General features: G+C 44.4%; 1 protein-coding gene across 3 annotated transcripts in view; it reads right to left on the bottom strand.

Moving 5' to 3' along the window:
* ANO4 (anoctamin 4) overlaps nucleotides 1-23,573 on the bottom strand; it is a 267,991-nt gene that overhangs the window by 168,130 nt on the left and 76,288 nt on the right. The gene's annotated exons all lie outside the window — the stretch shown is intronic.

Below are 23,573 nucleotides of genomic sequence, written 5' to 3'. Positions count from 1 at the left end.
TACACCCAATATCATTTGTCCTGCACTACAGAAAAGTTCAAGGGAAATCGTTCAGCGATATCGTTGGTTGTGCAGATCGTACAGTGTGTACCCAGCTATAGTCTGTTGTTTTTACATATTAATCTCACGTGTGCACTCTCCTAGTTGATTATATTCTCAGAACTTTATCCTTGTGCGAAAAGAGGGTCTGATTCAGAGCCGGATGCTATTTGCGGACGCTCGTTCAGAAAAAGGGGCTGGCTATTTAAATTGAGCGCTCGCTCTTTGCGGTCTGTTGATGCCTCTGTGTCTGAATGAGCGAACGAAACATGCGCTCACTATTTTGGAAAAAACACCCCTGGCCGATCGCATCATACGTCATCTCCGCTATTTATTTGATTAATCGGGTACATCGAAAGGCGTATGAACTGCTAACAGTGCTTGTGGTAGAATTTTCCTACCGCAATCATGCGAGCAGTTCAGGCTAAAAGACAACCAAGTGACGTGGTCGATGACGCTGCTTTGTTAATTATGCACACCCTTAAAACGCCCGTTTTGACCGTTTGGCACGCCTGCATTCGGATCTCCACTCCCCGTTTTTAAGCACCTTCCCCTGTTACCACCCACAAACGCCTCATCCTGTCACTCAAAATAGCAGGCATTTGCTATTTTGCGAGCACACGATTTTTGACCGCACTGATTGGTTCGCGCATGCGTAGTAAAACCCATACGCATGCGCAGATGTGCGAACATCGCTCGGAGCGAACGAACGGCCGCTTACGAGCGGCTCTGAATCAGGCCCAGAGTTTGGATGGAGCTGCAGTACATCTAAACACAACACTTCTGGACTGTTATTTAGGACTGTTTGCCCTTGTGGTGTACATTATATTGTTGCATATATATATATATATATATATATATATATATATATACACACACACACACACGTGTAAATATACATACTTACACAAACATGACATAGAAACTAGTGGAGTAGTTTACCTTGAAGTGTACGGTTGCAGGGATGGCCATTGGTTGGTCAACCATATTTGGTGGCACTTGTGATTAACATTGATGGACTGATGGCATGAAATCATTGACTGTAAACTATCAGTGGCTTCCACCCATCGCTGGCCATCCTTGCTTTGAGGCACGGCGGGCCACAAACCAATCAGAATCAGGAGCTGTGCTTAGAAACGTGATGCAGGGGAGTGGGGCACTGCTTCGTGTCCCCTGCATCAGAAAAAATATTACAAAAACCATTTGTGACAGGCAGTTATCAATGGTGGAGTACCATCGGATCTCCACCATCGAAGGAAAAAAAACATTGCCCATCAATGGCAAACCATCTATGCAGGGCCGTATTAATGCCTGAGGGTGTTTGTGTGGCAGGTCCCCTCCTCTAAGCAGCACCCAAGCCTTACATCTCACCTTGGATGGTGTGTTGGCAAGCAGGTCCCTCCTACTCCGCGGTGCCATCTTCCAAGTGATATTCAGGAAAATGGCACATGCGTACAAGAGAGCAAAATCTCACAGTGCGAGAGTCTTTGCTTTCAATGCACGGCTCCATCTTCCCAAAGATGTCACTGGTAAGATATCGCCGCCGAGGAGGAGTAGGATCCTGCTTGCTGGAACAAGGTAAGTATACTATGGGTGCAGGGTGTGCAGAACAGAGACCCCTGCAGTGTGCACTGCACATCCTGCACCTATTATACATATACATATGCATCTATGGTTGTTACCATCAGTGGTCAATAGCCATCACTATACTGCTGTCTGTCCACCATCCCCCTTCCACTGTGAACCTGATTCAGAGACGGACGCTCTGACAGAGCGCTCGCTCTGAATCAGGGCCGGCCCTCTATTTTTTTAGAGCGGCCTCCTGGCCACTCACATAGCTGTGGGTGACCATCCACAGCTATAGCGAACGGCCAGGAAGATGGTCGCGATGGTCTTGACCATCGTGACTATCGGGCTTGCGACGAGACCCTTGCGGTAGGGTCTCGTTGCTGCAAGCCGTGGAGTGCTTTTGGCTCCAACAGAGCCAAATGAACTCCCACTGACATCACTTGTGATGTCAGTGGGGCCGCCCCCAGATGGTAGGCGTTCCCATGGGAACACTACCGTCTGGGCAGGCACGACCCCGGCACACACACCAAAGGGGGCGAGCTGTCACTCAACATCGACAGCACGCCCCCTTTGGTACGAGACCTGGAGCGACGGCTTGCCCGTCGCTATCCGGGTCTCACGCATGCGCACGACGGTGCCGGCTCCGTCGTGCGCATGCGCACTGGGCAAACATCGACCCACTTGCGAGCACCCAGCGCTCGCGAGTGGGTCTGAATCAGGCCCTGTGTTCATTTGAGTTCTTCCACTGTGACAAATCCTGGCCCCATGGAAAGTTACACAGGGTATTTGGTTCTTTCGTATCCAGAAGACCCCACTCAAACGCAACAAAGAAATATTTGACAGACTTTTTATACAATCCAGAGATTCATCTATATGTGTCCCTAATATATTTCACAACTATGATATAGATTACCTTTTTATTATATAAAACCTTTTTCCCAAATACCTCAGGTACCAACAGGAACTGCAAATCTTTCCATCAGAATTGTTTGTTCTATGTGAGGGCAGTTCGAGGCACAGTCATGTGCGTAGGCAACATTTAGCTGGGATACCTAGATCTGCTTTGCTCTTCTTTAGCCAATGCTAAATTATTTCCCATCTGTATCATTGTGCAAAGGGAAAATTAATGTGAACAGATTCAACAGATGTGAAATAGGCATATTGCAATGTTACACATAAATAACATAACTAGTCTTAATAACTCATTTTAATAACATTTAACAATACCTAATAATAATGTGCAGAATTCCTTAAAGCAAATTGCGTGTAGAATTTGTTAAAGCTGATGTATAAACAACATAGAAGATTTATTTCCATAGAAGATCAATACTAAGCTGTGCAGCCTTGGAATCAATAGCGAAGATGAAAAAGTGACATCCAGGACATGAAATATATGTTGATATTGCACCTCCTAGCTGGCTGAGCTCCTCATTATTCAATATACACTAGATGTTATTGATCGCTACGCAGCATAATTAGCAAGCTGCTTACATTTGCAGATTTTATGAATGTCGTACAACTAATGAATATAAGATATTGTAAGAAAAGAAATCATGAACTGAATCCAGGGAAATGCACACGTTATTTAATAACAGTGTGCTCCTGTTTCTGCTTTCCGTAGTAGTGACCAACAATTATTGATCAAACAGTGGCTTTTACTTGATGAAACATAATGTATCTGCGGCCAACGTGATCTTTACTGGAACAATGTGTCTGGACTCTCTATCCTGCAGGAACAGTCCTAAAAATGTCAGGTAAAATGACACAAACACAGATATCTCGTATACTGACCATACACATTTTCTGCTTCATCAGCCATGCTGAGCAGTTTACCAGTGATATAAGGAGAGTGTTTGATAGGTGTCTTTTTTTTCTTTCTCTATCAGTGAGAAGTTAAATGGATCTACAATGACATTTTATGGCTCATCAATATTGCAGATTGTCCAATTCCAAAACAGACCATGTCAATCAATTAAGCAGAACTAAGGCCTGTATTCAATTTGAATACAGGCCCTTGCTGGACTTTTCGCCTTCTTCGCCTGTTTTCCAGGCGGAAAAGTATTGCGCGCGTGCCCGCTATTCCCCGTATTCAATTCCAAAGTAGGCGAAATCGGGTACAGGCGAACTTGGATCGATGAAAAAATACGGGAATTTTCAAGAAAAGATGTCCAGACCTCGGGGATCACTATTGGTAGCCCCATTTTTGCATGCAGAAGAAAGTCGGCTTTTTAAATAGGTGGTTATTTTTCCCGACATTGAAGAAGTGATGCAGAAGAGAACTTAGGTTTTTTTTTTTTCATTTTTAAAAGTGGTCCCATCAAATTTGGGGTACATGAAAATGGGGGTAAGCATATTTTTAAGTCCTTAAAGGTAATTTTAAAAATTCTTCAAAAATACAGCTGCCACTACTCTGCGCAATGAAAAAAACACCTGCCACATACTTGGGGACCCCACCAGAATTAATTTCGTTAGTTTGGCATTTTGTTTTCCTATGTTTTTTTTTCACCCCAAAATTTGGAGAAATTTTTTTTTGGGGTGTCCTGATTTTTTTTATTTTACTTTTTTTTTGCACATTTCATTTTAAGGGGGCATTCCCGAGGGTGCAGGCTATTTTTTTTAAGCCTGCACCTCTAAACCCCAAATCTGCACTTTTTTTCACCTGCTATAGGTGATTGAAAAATTATCCCTGTTTTTTTAAAATGACAAATTAAATTACGAAAAAAATGGGAATTTTCGGGAAATATGCCTGGGACCCCCTTAAAGATGTCCAGACATGGGGGATCACTATGGGTACACCCATTTTTGCCTGCTGAAGGAAGTCGGGGTTTGTAATAGCCGCGCAAGGTGCAATTTTGCGGCTATGAAGAAGTGGGTTTGGGGGGGAAATAACTATTCCTATCAAATTTGGGGTACATGAAAATGGGGGTAAGCATTTTTTTTAAGTCCCTAAAGTTATTTTTAAAAATCTGCAAAATTGCACCTGCCACCTGTCCCAGCAATGAAGAAAACATGGGGACACGACCTGAATTAATTTAGATAGTTTGGCACTTTGTTCCCCTATTTTTTTTTTTTTACCCCCAAAATTAAACTTAATTTTTTTGGGGGTGTCCTGAATATTTTTAAACTTTTTTTGACGCAGTTTACCTTTATGGGACTGTCTTAAGGCTGCACGAGGGTTCCCGCAATGTTGCACTCCAAAACCGTAATTCTGCACTTTTTTCCACCTGCTATTCATAGGCGAAACTTTTTCGCCTATTACATTGCATTGACTTTCCGCCTAGGCGAAAAGTCTTCCAAATTGAATACGGAGGACACTCAACACAGGCGAAAATGACGTCATCGGCGAAAAAGTATCACGGATCCAGACTTTTCGCCTCAAATTGAATACAGGCCTAAGTAGGCTACAATATGTTAAATACACTACAGACCCTTCTGATCCAGTATTAGGCCTAACATTATATACAGTCAGGTGCATAAATATTGGGACAATGACCGAATTTTCATATTTTGGCCTTTATTCACCACCACAATGGCTTTGAAATGAAACAAACAAGATGTGCTTTACTGCAGACTTTCAGATTTAATTTCAGGATAATTACATCCAAATCAGGTGAATGGTGTAGGAATTACAACGGTTTCTATATGTGCCTCCCACTTTTTAAGGGGCCAAAAGTAATGGGACTATTAACTCAAAAGATATTTCATGGACATGTGTGGGCTATTCCCTCGTTATTTCATTATCAATTAAGCAGGTAAAAGGTCTGGAGTTGATTCTAGGTGTGACATTTGCATTTGGAATCAGTTGCTGTCGACTCTCAATATGAGATCCAAAGAGCTGTCACTATCAGTGAAGCAAACCATCATTAGGCTGAAAAATCAAAACAAACCCATCAGAGAGATATCAAAAACATTAGGTGTGGCCAAATCAACTGTTTGAAACATTCTTAAAAAAAAGAACGCACCGGACAGCTCAGCAACACCATAGACCCGGACGACCATGGAAAACAACTGTGGTGGATGACAGAAGAATTATTTCCCTGGTGAAGAAAAACCCCTTCACAACAGTTGGCCAAATCAAGAACACTCTCCAGGAGGTAGATGTATATGTGTCAAAGTCAACAAACAAGAGAAGACTTCACAAGAGTGAATATAGAGGGTTCACCACAAGATGTAAACCATTGGTGAGCCACAAAAACAGGAAGACCAGATTACAGTTTGCCAAACAACATCTAAAAAAGCCATTAAAGTTCTGGAACAACATCCTATGGACAGATGAGACAGAGATCAACTTGTACCAGAGTGATGGGAAGAGAAGAGTATGGAGAAGGAAAGGAACTGCTCATGATCCAAAACATACCACCTCATCAGTGAAGCATGGTGGTGGTAGTGTCATGATGTGGGCATGTATGGCTGCCAATGGAACTGGTTCCCTTGTATTTATTGATGATGTGACTGCTGACAAAAAGCAGCAGGATGAATTCTGAAGTGTTTCGGGCAATATTATATGCTCATATTCAGTCAAATGCTTCAGAACTCATTGGACGGCGCTTCACAATGCAGATGGACAATGACCCGAAGCATACTGCAAAAGCAACCAAAGAGTTTTTTAAGGCTAAAAAGTGGAATGTTATGCAATGGCCAAGTCAATTCCCTGACCTGAATACGATTGAGCATGCATCTCACTTGATGAATGCCCCAAGAACAAGCAGGAACTGAAGACATTTGCAGTAGAGGCCTGGCAGAGCATCACCAGGGATGAAACCCAGCATCTGGTGATGTCTATGCGTTCCAGACTTCAGGCTGTAATTGCCTGCAAAGGATTTGCAACAAAGTATTAAAAAGTGAAAGTTAGATTTAGGATTGTTTAGTTTGTCCCATTACTTTTGGCCCCTTAAAAAGTGGGAGGCACATATAGAAACCGTTGTAATTCCTACACCGTTCACCTGATTTGAATGTAATTACCCTCAAATTAAGTCTGAAAGTCTGCAGTTAAAGCACATCTTGTTTGTTTCATTTCAAAGCCATTGTAGTGGTGAATAGAGGCCAAAATATGAAAATTCTGTCAATGTCCCAATATTTATGCACCTGACTGTACAGTCATGATTTGCTGCTAGAACAGAAGGAAATGGAATGGTACCCAATGATCATATGGACACCTGATGATCGGATCCATACAATGTACAGATGCAGTAATCTATACACCAAGCTATACAACTTATTCAAACATGTTGAAAAAAGGGTAGTGCTCCACACAGAATCATCTTCTTATTTGATGTTACAGTAAGTCTTCACTGCATGGATTACTTACTGGTATGTGGATTCTGGCTATACTACAATGTATTTTATTACATGACTGCAGAGTTCAGCTTTTCTGTAACGTGATATCAAAAGACAAATCACAACAATCCTAAACATAAAACTGGAACAAATCAGTCCATGCCCATGATATGCTGAAGCCACACCCAAATCTACAAAATGCATACACCTATAAAATGGGGGAGGAAGTGTAACAGCCTGCGGGATACAGGCATCGGCGAAGTTTCAGGAGAGTCTGCCCAATGCTTTAAAGTGGCAATCTTTTAAAAGGCAAAACCAGCCTGGTTTGGCCTTTTAAATGATTGCCTCTTTAGAAAATCAGGCAGGTTCTTGGGCATTTTGGCGATGCCTGCATCTCACAGGCTGTTACATTTCCTCCAAGATGCACTTAAAGAGGTAAACTATCATTGAGCATATCAGATTAATCTTTCCTATATTTCAATTATCTAAATGAAGAGACTTTTTAAGTTGCACAGGGGGCCTGAAGCAGAGCTGCACACATTGCAGATGTTAGTGTAGTTAGGAGCGATTATTTGCTACTGTCCATGCACAAAAAATGCTGAAGACCCCCTACAGCACATGTGTTCCACTGAGTGGTGCTGTTGCGTATGGGAGCGATGGCATTAGGAACGGTAAGGCAAAACCCTGGGCGTTACTGGATGGTCACTGGGAGATGGCCTGAAGTGAATGCAGAAAAAGACTGTCTCATAGGAATGTTGTTGGTGTGCCAGTAAAAGTGGATGTGTTCTCAGATGCAAAGCTACAGAGGCCATGTTCATGGCTCAAGGAGACACTGCGCCTGCCATAGGCTAGTGCAAAGGCTGATGGTACACATGATGGTAAGCCAATGGTGGAGTGTTCAGAACCACTGGCGGAGTTGCACCATTCATGGGCATTAAAAGGGAGCATCCCAGGGCTTGCACTGGCAGGTGCATGCTAGTACACAAGGGTAAGGCTAAAAGTAGCATTTGAGTATTATCGCCACTGTAACTCCGCAAAAAGTTGCAATCGTGGCTACAATAGTGTACACCTCTGCTTCAGGCCCAGATTCTCTCTACATTGGATATTACACAGAAACAAAAGGGAAAGTGCTACATAGTGCAAATTATTTTTAACAAACAAAATAACAAATATAGCACATAAAATAATTGCACTAACATGATCAAATAGCAGCAATGGTCTTATATAAAAAAGAGTGGACATTTTCAATTTTAAGGCAGTAGCACCATAAGGTATAATGGAACTACCAGGGCATAAGGAGTATACAGTCTGGAAATGGTTCCTCTGGCAGAATAACACAGGACGTGCACCTCCTCATTGGCACATTTTGACTGATTCGGTCTTTCTCAAGGCAATAGAGAAGTGCCAGCATGTTCCCTTTTTTACATCAAGCCAGTCAGAATCAAATACACATAATCCAGAAAATCAAACACATGCTTTCCAGGGTGCTTAGTAAGCACCATACTATAACGGTTACACGGCTCCAGACCCTATTATACCCATGCCACCGTCAATTCCCAGGAGGTCACTGTGCTTTTCAGTTGGATGCACCTCTTCTGACTTCTGAAAATAGGGTCAGTGCCAATAAAATAAGGACTGTTGGGAACTAGGCAATGGGCACTGTATGTTTAGGGAAATGCCCCCTGCAAGTGGTGTCCTAAGCTACTGTATATGGCCTCTTCCTTTTACCACTAGTTTAGAATTAAGCTGCATTGTCTGCACTAAAATCCTAATTATTTAGCATATCTATGGGAAGCCAATTAGGACAATAGACACTGAGCCATTGCATTCATCTATACAGTTATGAGAAGCAAACAGTCTGTAGGAAGAGTGATGACTTCCATCATTCCAGGTAAAGTAGTAAATTGTTGATAGTTATTACTGGATCAGGTTGGAAATCTACATATATGGCAAATCTAGCTGCTCGAAAGCTTCAAAGAAAGTTAAATGTTCAACAATAATTATCTTAACAGCATCAAAGAACAAAGTGACAGCTATGGCGAGGTGTTACACAGGGAATGTTTTATAAGAACAAGTATTTCTTAATAATGATATACTGTATGCTGAAATGCGCTCATACAAATGATAATTGGGCCACTTTGACACAGTAAAGATTATCACAGAATGATCTGATATACTGTATGGGTGTATATGTGTGTGGTAAAGTATTTTTCCCTTTATTTTTTCTTTTATGATATTTTGCTTTGCTTTAGCTCTTCAAATCAGTATTAGGCGCGTGCTCAGGGGCGCTGAGAGGGGAGGGGGCAGCGTTTACTATTTATCCGGGGCTGGGCTTGCTGGAGGGGCCTGGCGCCGCCACCTCCCTCTTACCTCACAGCAGCCCAGCACACACTGCTGTGCGCTAGGCTGCAGTGGGAGACTGCTTGCGGCTGCCAGCAGTCTCCTATGCCTGTGGGGGGGGGAGCGATCACACTGATTGCGCCCCCTCCCCCCCTGGCTTTGCCCCGGGCTGAGGGGCTCACAGAGTTTTTGGAAGTCATATATTGAAATGGCCTCAAGAAGAGGGCTGGGTTCTCTACCCAGCCCCACATAATACATTTTAAGACCACTGGTTCATAAAATAGCACAGCAGATACTCGGTGCAATACTAACAACTTGATGGGGAATCCGTGGAGGGGAGATAAAAGTGGAGAGCTGTGTGGGGACTTGATTTGCATCATTCCGGCCAACTCCTCACCGCTGCACAGCCGGTTTGATTTTAATATCCAAAAAAGAACTATACCTAAGCGCTGTCAGAGAGCTGCTGGAAAAAGGGAATGTCAGCCGCTTAAAAACACATATACAAGAAACAAAGAAATCCAGCACTACTAATGTGTATAAAAAAAGATTACCAATGGGCAGTTGAAATCATAAATCTCATACAAATTTAATACAATATTATACTAGGAATACATTTAAAGTGCACACAAATAATGAAATAAAAAAATAATGAAAACTGATGTACAAAAGCCACATATTAATATAAGTGAACCATATCTGATTGTTCCTTAATGAATCCTCCTTCCAGATAATACACAGTCATATTCTGGCTGGTGAAAGAAATGTAGACTTAAGTATCCCTTATGCCACACCTCCTACATGGTACCATAGGGGAAGGTCGCTAGTATTCCAACTTCCCCTCGACCCACATGGTACCACAAGGGAAGGTCGCTATATTGCACACACCCCACATTGTACCACATAGAAAGGTCACTAGTATGCCATACCCCCACATGGTACCACAGCGAAAGATCACTATTACATACCTCCCAACATGACCCTCTCCAGGAGGGACACAATGCTCTGGTGCAGGACTTCCCTGGTGAGAGGTGAGGCTGCAGCGCAGTTCAAACTTCTTATAGGGGAGCCACACCAACTGTCATTTCACACACTGCCAAACATCACTGGCTGGGACTCACTGGCAGTTGGTGTGACTCCCCTATTTGAATATTGGACTGTGCTGCAGCCCCACCTCTAGAGCCACCACCAATCATAAATTACCAGGGAAGTCCAGGACCAGAGCATTGTGTCCCTCCTGGAGAGGGTCATGTTGGGAGGTATGCTATTATGCCACACCTCCTACATGGTACCACAGGGGAAGGTCACTAATATTCCACACACCCCCACATGGTACCACATGATATGATACATTTATGCAAATACAAGAAACCAGGAGCAGATTGTTGATAATAAAAGCTTTGCAGCACATTTAAAATAGAATCAAATATTACCAAAAAAGGTTTAAAATTGCATACATTTCATAACAAATCAACATAGTAAGGATTGATCAGTCATTAATGACACACAATAAATGACAACAAAATGTCAGTTTCAAAATCATTGTGAATAATAAAGTTGGCTGGCTTGTTTCCATAGATGGCATCACAACCGTCAGACACAATTATGAATTCAGCTCATGAAAGAAAGACTTCGCAGCCTAAGATAATATTGGGTATACAATGCGCACTGAGAGACATAGGAGTATGGCAGAGCTGGTAAGTCACACATGTCAGTAGCAGATTTTATCCAGCACAAAAGCCACTTGGTTATATTCAGATAATAGTTACCATCCTCACATTAGTGATGAAATGTTCGGTTTGGGCTCGGAACTTCCCGCCAAGTCTGGATCTCAGAACGAGGCAAAACGTCATCTTTCATCTCAGCACAGATGTCCGTGTAAGATGACGTTTTGCCACATTCTGGAATCACCGCTCATCTGTACCATTTAAGAATTAGTCATCAGCCATTTAGGACTCCTTTAAACTTCCGTTAAATACTGGCAGCATATTTATTAGTATCACTGCGATACTAAACAAAATATGCCACCTGTAATTAGTATCGTTATTAAACTGAGCCATTAGTGTTTTAAAAGCTGTTTCATCGTTAAAGATGTAATCGCACCGTCCTTAGGTCTCCACTGTTTTCAACTATGAACCCCAGATAATCACAAGAGAACAAAACTTCAATCCCTCTGAAGTATCTATCCAAAAATTATATATATTATATATATATATTATATATATATATATATACATATATATATATATATATATACATACATACTGTTCACCTAGCTCCCTTAATGCCTCCTGATTTTAGACCCTCTATTCAAGGACTGGATGCCTACAGTATCATGTAGTAGCAAAGTAGATGATATAAAATAACAGTTTTCAGTACCCAAACCAATAAGAAGTATAAATCGCAGTCCAGATACACAAATCATTTGTGTAGAAAATAAATTTTACTGCATTCACTACATGAAAGTGAAAGTTGGAGAAATGTATTTACAGATTGCAATACGTAAAAATATAACCAACAGCTGTATCGATCTACTATGTCTTCAAGGTATACTGGGATTCCACACTATGGGCCTGGTTCAGATCTGCACGCAATGCCGATATTTACCCAGTTTGAGCGATTGTTAGCCAGTGCGCAGTGCGCGCCTGCACAGGGATTATTTTGCAATCACGCACACAAAGAGTAATCACTCGTAAAGTGAGTGACAAGTAGTCAGCGTTTGGGAGAGGTAACTGGGGGAAGGGGTAGAATTTTTTTTTGTGCGTGAGAGGTGGATGTGAGATGGTTTCAGCGGGTGTCTCTAAGCACTGGACGGTGGGGGAGTCAGTAGCATATTTTCACAATTGCGATCCGTGAAATATCTCAGCTGAGATGGCATTTGCATGCAGATCTGAATCAGACCCTATATACAGCAAGGGCTCCTCGCATGGTGAATTTTCAGGAGATTTCTGGACAGATTTGCACAGTAATAAAAACTCCCTCCCTCACATCTTTGTCTTAGCCTTTTTAAAGTGATGGAAAGTTCGGTCTATGTACTGAGGAGGAATCCCATTACATGTAAAGTAATAGGCATGGGTAAACACCTGGTGTATGGACTATACACTGATGGCTTGATTCAGAGCTGGAAGCAAGTCTGATATTTGCACAGATGAGCGATTATTTGCTGCTGCACAAGAGCGAAAAGTCAAGAAAACATTAACATGCCGTTCACCAGAGAGTACACACAGATCACCGGCATTAGAAGTGGCAGCGCAAAACAATGGGTGATCCTGGGAAAAAAGGCTGTCTCATGGGAGTTTTATGGGAGTGTCACAGGCGTGCCAGTGAATGTGGCTGCATTCCCAAACGCAGGGCCGCAGCCACAGAGGCCACGTGTAACCCCCCTTTTACCCTCTCTAGGGTCACCAGGTTACTAACGCCCTTGTTATCTAATGTACTCACCCTTAACATCCCTCTAAGTGGTGTACATCCTTTTATCAGTGCCTCCACCCAAGTATTTGTTGTCGGTATGGGCCTACTTGGGAAAACCCAAATGCTAATAAGGATTAAGTAATATGGTGTAGCCAGGGCCGTAAAGAGCCCTGGCGGGCCCAGGTATAGAGGGGGGCGTGGCCTAATTGCGGGAGGCTTGGCCACGCCCCCTTGAGCAAAAGAAAAAAACACTTTTACAGCACTTTTGCAGTGCGCCGGGGAGGGGGGCGCTGTAATCCCCTCAGCCCGGTGCAATGTGTGATCGCTCCCCCCCACAGGCAAAAGAGACTGCTGTGGCTGTCAGCAGCCATGAGCAGTCTCCCACTGCAGCTCAGCACACGTTGTGTGCTGTGAGAGTGAGAGAAGGAGGGGGGCGGCACCGGACCAGGGCCCCCGCCGGGCCCCTCAGGAAGCCCCCTCCCCCCTCTCGGTGCCCCTGGGTGTAGCCAATCCAGTATATAAAGTATATTAGTAGTCCTATGCGAATCCTGTCCCTCTTAGGTTAAGTGTTCACCAATAACTCTCATCACTCCTCTAGGCAAGTAAAACACTTAGATTATAATATACTGTAGTTTTGTTCTTTATATTTGACTACATACTTGACTAATAACAGTAAGCATTTTACTACCTACAAAACATTTCAGTATACAGTGGTGTACATACAATTGCATAGATTAACTGAACATATGAATGTTATAAAAACTGTGAAAGCAATTTCAATGGCTCCTGGCTAATGCTACAAACAATTACTTAATATATAATCTATTAAGAAGCATCACGGAATTTTGTATACATATGTTTCCACTTCTGCGACTATTCAGTATCAGTTCTCAGTAGTAGCTGTATAGTTACATTTGAGTAAGACAAAAGAGTCACCTAATACCCCTTTTCCACCTAAATTCCGGGTCTGACCCGGAGATGGAACAAAGTTCCTATCCGGATCAGACCCGGAATTTTGCCGGCGCTGACTCGGGATATTCCCGAGTCAGCGCCGCTCACACCGCAGTCGGGTCTGCATAGACCCGGCTTTTGCGGAGTGAAAGTGGACGCTTGGAGATGACGTCATCTCCAAGCACCACTGAAGCCGGACCAATCGGCCGGCTAGCAGCGCACTCCAGGTCTTCGTGACCCGGACTGCGCTGTTCCCATAGCAGGGTTTCACGGGCTATGTCCGTGTTAAACCCTGCTAGTTACCTGGGTTGGATTGCCGGGTCACTCGACCCGGCGATCCAACCCTCTGCCCTTTTACACCAGGGAGCTGCCCGGGTTAACCCTTCAAAAACCCGGGTTTTAGCTCCGGTGTAAAAGGGGTATAAGCAATCTTCTTGCGCTTGTAAGTTGTTTTTAGTCTCTGGTATAAGTGTAATCTCCCCCAGCTGTGTTCTCTAATAGAGATATATATATATATGTATATATAAATATACACAGATAAGTTACTGAAAGCCATCTTTGGACCTATACTCTTTCAAACAATAAGGCCTCCGAAGTTACTGTATCTCTTGCAGTTCGTTTCTCTGCCTGATGAGGGGATCCCTTGAACTCCAGGGATCACCTGCTGCTTGTTTCCTAACATAGAATCCCTGTACTCCAATTATTGGTTGTCTATTGCCTAACTAGCAATGTGAGCTACAGGTCAAATACTACCCCATTACTGGCCAATGTAGAGAAAAAGAAACCTGCTATGCAATGGGCATACTGTATACTGTAGCCTGACTATTTCATAGTCTCTATAGGTTTGCTGCCTGTATTTTCAGTTTCTTTAGCGCCTGTGTGTGTGAGGGCTCAATTATAGAGCTCACTGCCGATCACCAAACTCCTGCTCCAACTACAGTTGCACAGATAGGTGTGCTTCCCAGTCTCTCCTGTCATTACTGCCAATCACCACCTCTGACAGCACTCTATGGCCCATATTCAATTTGAAGCGTTAAGTCCGGATCCGCTTTAAGTTACCGCCGATGACGTCATTATCGCCTGTTGTGGTTTCTACCCTGTATTCAATTTGAAAGACTTTCTGCCTATGCGGAAAGTCAATGCAATGTAATAGGCGGTAAAGTTTTGCCTATGAATGGCAGGCGGAAAAAAGTGCAGAATTGAGGTTTTGGGGTGCAACGTTTCGGGAACCCCCGTGCAGCCTTCAGACAGTCCCCCAAAGGTAATCTGTGTCAAAAAAAAAAAAACCACCTAAGGACACCCCAAAAATTTACTTTGAAAAAGGGGGTGAAAAAAAAATGTTGGGGTACAAAGTTAAAAACTAGCAAACTTGACTCTGGGGGGTCCCCAAGTATGCCCCAGGTTTTTATTTCATTGCAGGTGTTTGCGGCAGGTGGATTTTTCACGATTATTTCAAGTTCACTTTTTCAAGTTTAAAATATGCTGACCCCCATTTTCAAGTAGCCCAAATTTGCTGGGACAACTTATTTTCTGGAAAAAAAACTCCTAAATACTATTCTGCATCAGGTATAGAAAAACGCAATTTAGCAGCTATTGAGCCCATTTAAAAGCACCAAATACCTTCAGCGAGCCAAATCGGGGTACCAGAGTGAACCTCCATGTCAGAGCATCATTTGGGGGGTGACAGGCTGATTTCCACAAAAATGACAGTACTTTCCGCTAGTTACAGTATCGCCGGGTGCCGTTTTATGCGTACTTTCAAATTGAATATGGGGTAAAGCGTGCACGCGCGCGATACTTTAATGCCTACGAAACAGGCGAAGTCGGCGTTAAGTCTGGGCCGCGTTAAGTTAATGCGGCTCGGCTCAAATTGAATACGGGCCTAAGCCTTCTAGACCCAGAAGGATGGGGGAGAAGGAAGGGGGAGGTGGACTGCTGCCAACAGGCGGCGCTACCGCTGATTGCACCCACTACTAAGCAGTCAAGCTCACCTCACTTGTACAACACCTCTTTAGTGGTAACTTCCAGCCTCAGCCTCCTTAACCAGAGGGTCGCCTCCTGTCTGCTTAGCCGGGTCCTCCACTGACAGCCCACTCCACACTGAGACAGACTGCCCCTTCCCGGCACTTCCACCATTACCATCACTGAACACTGCTGCTGCTGATGCTGCAGGTAACCACCTCTCAGGCAGAGTGAGTGCTGCTGTTCAGGATCTCCAGCTTCACAGCTCCTGCTGTGACAGCTTCCCTGTTACCTCTTCAACTCCACCCCCCTGTGCCTGACCGCCTGGCTGCTGGTCAGAATACGGGGGGGGGGGGGGTGAAGGAAGGAAGGTAATCTCCACACACACTAATGGTGGGTACACGCTAGATGATAGGCTCCCTGAGCGATATCGTGTAGTGTTGTCCCCGGCAGGCTGTGCTCAATGTCGTTCATGACATTGAGCACACCCGCTGAACGATATCATTAACGATACCGTTCAGCGCCGGGCTCTCTCCCCCATTCCCCAACATGCAGCAACCTGACGATATCGTCAGGTTGGCCTGCATGTTAACCCGATGAACGATGATGACGAACGACCCGCGGGAACGCGCGTTTTTGTTTTAAAAATGGACGATAAAGTGGACAACTGAACGATATCGTTATCGTTCAGTCGTCCACTTTAATCGCCCAGTGTGTACGCACCTTAACTGTCAGTTAGAGATGGCTAGTGAGTGAGTGTCTCAACTCTCAACACACTGACTCGAATCATTCAGATGAGTGAATAATTCGAGTCACTCAGTGTTTGGTGAGTCGAGACACCCAGCTCCCTAGCCTCTCTGCCAGTGACAGCTCCACCCCCTACACTGCTGATCCGACCTGATTATATTTCTGCATCAGATCAGCAGTGTAGGGGGCGTAGCTGTCAGTGACTCACTCTGAGTCGCGCAGCTACTGCCAGGGCTCAGGGGAGTCAGTGAGAACCCTGAGCTGTAGTGCTGGGCTGCAGGGGGGGGGTGGAGTCGCTGCCATGTGGCTCAACTCAGTGTAGTGAATCGTTCTGCCCATCCCTACTGTCAGTCTGCTGGCAGCACCTTTTTATACCTGTCTCTGTGCCTGCCCTTCTTTCCCCGACAGGAACCCAACCACTCCCAGTCATATCACTCCGCCCCTACCACAGAGAAAAAAATACCACTTAAACTGTCATGAAACATATATGCTTTTTTTTTCTTTCATAAATTGTACATACATATCATTTAATAAAACCTATCTCTTAAAGAATGAACAAATTAAGCATGTTTTACCTCAGAATATGTATGTCTATTAATACTGTATTTCATAACCCTTAACCAGGGTTACACATGTTTAGAGCAATTTCAGAAGGAGACACTGCCCAAGCCATAGGCTGGAGCAAGGGTCGATGGTTCACGCGATGGTGCACGGATGGTGGCGTGTTCTGCTCCAGCAGTGGAATTACACTCTTCACAGGCATTGAAAGTGGGCATCTCAGGGCATGCACATTCCCGTGCACGATAGAGCACAAGAGAAAGGCTGGTACTAGCATTTGCCTATTACCACTGCTGCGACTCCACAAAAAATTGCAGCCGTGGCTGCAATAGTGTCCGAAAGGTGTAATGGATAGCACTACTGCATCACAGCACTGAGGTTTTGTGTTCGACTCCCACCATGGCCCTAACTGTATGGAGTTTATATATTCTCCCCGTGGGTTTCCTCTGAGTACTCCGGTGTCCTCCCACATTCCTAAAATATATTGGTAGGTTAATTGGCTTCAAACAAAAAATTAACCCTAATGTGTATGTGTTGTCGAAGCTCAATAATTGGCTGAGACAAGTTCAGTTTAAAATTTAATCGCGGCGACGCCATCTTGCGAATGGCCGCAAGACTCCATTTTGGAAATGAGATCGCAAGACACCATTTTTGTGGTCAGCGTCAATTCAAGTTATAACTCAGGAGCTAAGAACAGATGGCAATGTTTTTGTTAACCTACCAAGGGCAACTGGAAAAACAAGCTTTCTGAGTAAAAGTAAATAAGAAGAGACAATGGGTATTTTTACATACAAATTGGGAATCCCTGGATGCAGATAAAGTATAGTTGTGGCAATTGTAATATAATATCTACACAATTGGATTTGTCTGAATCCTAGACAGGATGGCCCCAAATTCCACAGCTTGAGGTGGTAATACATTTGCATTTCACACAAGAGTCTGTGAGAACAAAAGAGGTTTTGTTTTCCTTTGAACACACAACAGGTGGGGGCCTGCTGACAGAGGGCATGTAGAACTACAACCCTCAGCCATCCACACTGCTGGATGTTCACTTCGTGTATGAGAAATTATGCACTTAAATCTCACCCATTAATAACTAGCGTCCTTATATCAAACCCCGAATACTCACACACTACATATTCGCACACAAGGTGCCATTAGCATCAAATTGTATGATTCAAGTTGGTTAAGTTAGTTTAAATGCTAAGAAATAGAGGTTTTTGATATCTAAGGTATTATACATGATAAGCAAGGTGTGTTTGGTTTCGTTCTGATGCATACGCTTTTTACAGAATCCCGGTGTTATCGGTGGAGAGATCGCATCATGCAAACTCAAGTTACGGATCGCAGAACTTACAAGCAACAAAATGTTTAGTTGATGGAATGTTACAGGAGGCGTTACCAGAAAGACTCCGGCTGTTAGAGGCAGGGAAAGTCTATTTGAAACAACCTGTTAAATGTGTCGTTACATATGCTTCTCCTCTGGGAACCAATGAGATCAGCAGGAAGTTCCCCCTTTGTCTTGTTTCAGTCTGGGGGGGAATAAATACATGTGTCCGAACACTGGTTTGCCAGTTCATGCTGAATTTTGGGTGAACTGAGGATATCTAGTCAGAAGTCTATCTCTGGGTCCAGAGGCGCAGCGTATGTATAACCGTACTTGGGTCTGTATTATTTCTTTTTGCGCCTAACTTGTGTATGTATAGATTGCGTGTAACTGACTGTACTTTTACCTGAATAATACTCGTGCATTGGAAACACAGATTCCACTCCTGTCTTTATTTGCAGTTAAACTGCGTACGTAATTAGTGTTCTGTTTAGAGGTTTTAGGCAGGGTTTTGTCTTAGAGGTTCTAGGCAGGTGAATCTTAGAGGTTTATAGGAAGGAATATATTAAAAGGTTTATTGACAAATTCAACAGTGTGTGAGCATGTGGTAGGGAATATAGATTGTAAGCTCCACTGGGGCAGGGACTGACGTGAATGGCCAAAATATTCTCTGTAAAGCGCTGCATAATCAGGGCCGAAACAAATGTTTTTGTCACCCGGGGCAAGACAGTAATTTGGCGCCCCCCTCCCCCTGGTAATTCCCCCACAGCAGTGCCCCCATAGTAATGCCCCTTCAGTAGTGCACCTATAGTAATGCCCGCTGATGTAATGCCCCTGTACTAGTGGCCATATGGTAATGTTCCCATAGTAATGCCCCTGTAGTGTGCATATGGTAATGCCCCCATAGTAATGCACCTGTAGTGCCCAAAAAGTAATGCCCTTGTAGTCCCCATATAGTAATGCCCTCTACTAATGCCCCTGTAGTGCCCATGTAGTAATACCCCTAGTAATGCCCTTGTAATTACCATTTAGTAATGCCCCTGTAGTGCACCCTAGTAATTCCCCTGTAGAGCCTCCTGGTAACGCCCCTGTAGTGCCCATGTAGTAATAACCCTTGTTATGCCCCTGTAGTGCCCATTTAGTAATGCTCCTGTAGTGCCCATGTAGAGCCCCCTGGTAATGCCCCCGTAGTGCCCCCTGGTAATGCCCCCGTAGTGCCCCCTGATAATGCACCTGTAGTCCCCCTGGTAATGCCCCCGTAGTGCCGCTTACACACACACAAAAAAAAAGAAATACTTACCTTAAACCCCACTCCTGTGACCGCCGCCGTGGGGTCCGCCTGGCTGCTCCTCGGCACTATGGGAGAGACGTCATGACGTCACTCCCATAGTGCCTGCGGGGAGAGCCGGAAGCTGGAATTCAGGAGAGAACTCCAGCCTCCGGCTAGCGCGGCGCTGCCGAGAAGGGCCGGGCACCCGCTGGTAATAAAATCTCCCTGCGGCGCCGGGCTGGAGGTCACTGACGCCGGGTGCAGCGGTGCACCTCCAGCCCCCCCCCTAGTTGCGGCCCCGGTAATAAATAAATACATTTCTGAATCAGGCCCTGAGTGGCAAAATTATTATGCCTATTGAGTACTTTGCTGGGCTGCCTTTTGTACTTAGGGTCTGATTCATTACGGATCGCTATTGCAGCTGCGATTATGCATGCAGTTCTGCTGCGAAAATATGCTAATGTTTGCAACTGCTCAGCCAGCATAGAGACGCCCAATACAGCTATCTCACATCCGTAAGACCTCGCAGTCCTGCGTATACATCAGTAACATTGGCCCCTCACACAGAATTACAGCAGGTCTGACCTGTCTCAGAAATTGCAACTCTCGTCACAAGCAGTGAGCAATGCTGTCAAAATGGCTAATTTATGCATGCCCATTAAATGGCGTTCAAACGGACAGACACGCCTGCATTTCTCAGACCACTTCCCCATCACAACCCCTAAACGCTAATGTCCTGTCACTCACTCTGCAATGGTTTTGTATCTGCATATGTGATCACAGTGCGATCGCAATGCTGACCTACGCACGTCCACTGTGGTGTATACACATACACAGTATGCGCCATCGGCCGATCTGCGTACGCTGTTGCAATTATGACGCATGATGTATCAGGCCCTTAATACGAATGGAATTCTTTCAAACATGGATACTACCAACTGTCCACACAAATCAAAGGCTCCAGACACTGCCATGAAAACATTCCCCATACCATAACGTTGCCTCCTCCAGCCTGAAGAGTGGTGATGACTCAAGAAGGATCTATGCCTTCGTGCTCTTATCCAGATCCTCACCCTACCATCTACATGGTGTAATTGAAAATGTGACCCATTTCCAATCATTTACTGTCCAATGTCTGTGTTCTAGAGCAAACCAGGGGCTTTTCACCCTGTTTGTAGTAAATAGTAATGGTGTACGGACAGACCTTCTATTTCTGTAGTCCATACATAGCGTCCCAGTGACACCTTTTACCTCCTGTCAGTGGCAGCAGCCTAACCCCCCAGCCCAGCACAAGCTGCTTTGTGCTGCACTGCTGGGGGTCAAGGGTCAAGCAGTCTCTCTCTGCCTGCAGTGCGGGGGAGGGGAAGCAATCGTACTGATGCCACCACCCTCCCCCCATCGTCCCAGATCTGCACCTGGCCTGAGGGGTGCTCGCCGCCCCCCCTGATGATATTTGTTGTTGATGAAGTCCACTCAGCAATTAGATTTCCTGATGGGCCAAGTCCAACACTGATGGTGTGTCTATGGAAAGCACAAGCTTGGTTCACATTCACAAGGGCCGATATTTGTAGGGACATGGGATAAAACTGAAGGAATAGTATATAAAGCGGGTAGTATAGAGGACACTGCCTTATGCATTGTGAGTGACCCTCGGAATTAGTAATTGTGCACCATACATGCTCATGGCTCTTTTATACAAAGCCTCACCATTTTTAATTAACCCTGCGTCAGGCGCAGCTGGCCTGACAGGCGCCACAAAGCTGTTCTCGCTCACCTCTCTGCGGCAAGGGGGCGTAGGGGCCTGCCCCTCCTAGTACCTTCCTATCTCTAGGTGCTGTTAGAAACCCCCTAGTCCGTTTTCCCACCGCCTGCGTGGAGTGCAGTAGTGACCTTCCTCGTCCGACTTTTGGAGGTATGTATTTCTTTTTATTTTCTCACAATTTTATGTATTTTGCTCATTTTATGAATGAAAATGACAAAGGTTGTGGGTATTTTGCGGAAATATGTAGGTTTGTCCAGGGTGGCCTCTTAGGCACACTGCACCTCTTAAAATTTAGTATTTTTTGTTTTACTTGCTTTAAGGTTAATAAATGTGGTTTTGTGAATCAGATTTCCATATATTCTCTCTTTGTACATCCTAATGAAGGTCACTGATCACTTTAATAACGTTAGAATTGACTTAATTAGGAGCTAATGACGATTTTATAACAGGCGTCTGGGAGTCCCAGAGGTGCGCCTGACGCAGAGTTAAATAATGTTTGGCAAACACAGAGTAACCAAAACAAAAGTGTAACATGAAAAGTAACAAGCACAACCATATCTATGCTGCTCCTGAAGCTGGGCATGTGCCTGTTTTGCTGTATTGACTATATGGTATATAGGGCCTGATTCAGACCCACTCGCGAGCGGCTGTCCGCTCGCAAGTGGGTCGATGGTCTGCACTGAGCATGCGCACGACGGAGGGAGCTCCGTCACCAGACACGACGAGCGAAGGACTTTCCTTCGCTCGTTGTGTCCGATCAAAGGGGGCGTGCTGTCAATGTTGATTGACAGCACGCCCCCTTTGGTGGGCGTGCCGGGGGCGTGCCTCCCTGACGGGGGCGTTCCCACGGGAACGCCTCCCGTCAGAAGCCGGCCCACTGACATCACTAGTGATGTCAGTGGGAGTGATTTTGGCTCTGATAGAGCCAAAATCACTCCGGAGCTTGCGGTTGAAAACCTCAACCGCAGGCTCTGGCTCGCAATTTCGATGGTCGCGATGGTCACGACCATCGCGGCCATCAAAATGCACGCTCGTATAGCCTGTGGGTGGTGACCCACAGCTATACGAGCGTCCAGGAGGACGCTCCATGAAAATGGAGCCCGGCCCTCATGCAGAGCGTGCGCTCTGCTCAGAGCGTACGGTTCTGAATGAGGGCCATAGTGCGGTTTCAGGGATGGGCAGCCTTCATCACTATAGCTGTACTCATCACAATATAGCTAAGTATTGTGGGAAATGTATTTCAGCTACAGCTAGATTGATGCAAGCTGTCCATTTGAGACTTAAATCAACAAAATCAAATGTAACTCCTTAAAGGCAGGTCATAGAGATGTCTATTCCTAAATCCTGAAAATTCCCTAAAGGCGACTATCAACAAGAATTGCTTAACCCTTGTAAATTTTGGGAGGCTGAGGGCTCTGATTGTAGTCTCTGCCTACATGCAACATTTATTGGAAAAGTCTCCTGATCCTTCTTTACATTAGGAAAGTCCTCTTATAGCAGCATCACCCTGACAACTCCAATCGTACTTTATATCAGAGTTGTAAAACCCATGTGTCTGAGAGTACTCACCTTTTTTGGAGTCTCCTGTATGTTAGATATGTGATACATTTAGGGAACCGCCTAATTGCAGTCCCAGTATAATGACACACTGGCACTTGGGATCCGACTTCTAAAACAAAGGGTTGAGCACTGCTGCTTTATACTACTGGGTATTACAGCAAGTTAAGAGCCAACATATTCCAAGTTTTAAATGTCACCAAATAATGACAAAAACATCTGTTATACATCCTACTGATACGGTTATATATTTAAACCACCATGCAGAGATTGTTCAAACAGTAGACTTTTAAAATTGTATGTAAGCTCCTAATTATATTATATAGTTAATTCCCAGTAAGCTTCAAAGGAATTCAAATTACATTTGTTTAATGAAAAATGAAATACAAGATTTATTATAAATCTGTCTTTAGGACACATATGACACAATGGCATGATTGTATGGCGATAAACAAGGATGAGCATAGCAATATCCTAGCTCCCCTCACCTCTCCAGTAAACTGCAATGATGTAATCTACAATGTCTGCGTCACATGAAAACAGTTCCATGTGTGTACACAATGAAACACTCCATTACCTACAGTGTGATCCCATGCAAGCCCAGCACACACCTGGGTATACACAGCACTTGGCCACTGAATTCATTTTCTGATAACTATCTAGGACAAAACAAACCACGCTGAGACACTGACAACTGTCAGCATCATAACGTATCTGTCAGGCTACATCAGTTCTGTTACATTACATCACTGAATAACTGAATACTGCAATACAGAAAAATAACAATTCTTGTCCCAGCACGTAGT

This window comes from Taudactylus pleione, unplaced genomic scaffold, assembly GCF_031769625.1.
Source record: "Taudactylus pleione unplaced genomic scaffold, aTauple2 ptg001990l, whole genome shotgun sequence".
NCBI classification, from domain to species: Eukaryota; Metazoa; Chordata; class Amphibia; order Anura; family Myobatrachidae; genus Taudactylus; species Taudactylus pleione.
This window is presented reverse-complemented; position numbering and strand designations above follow the sequence as displayed.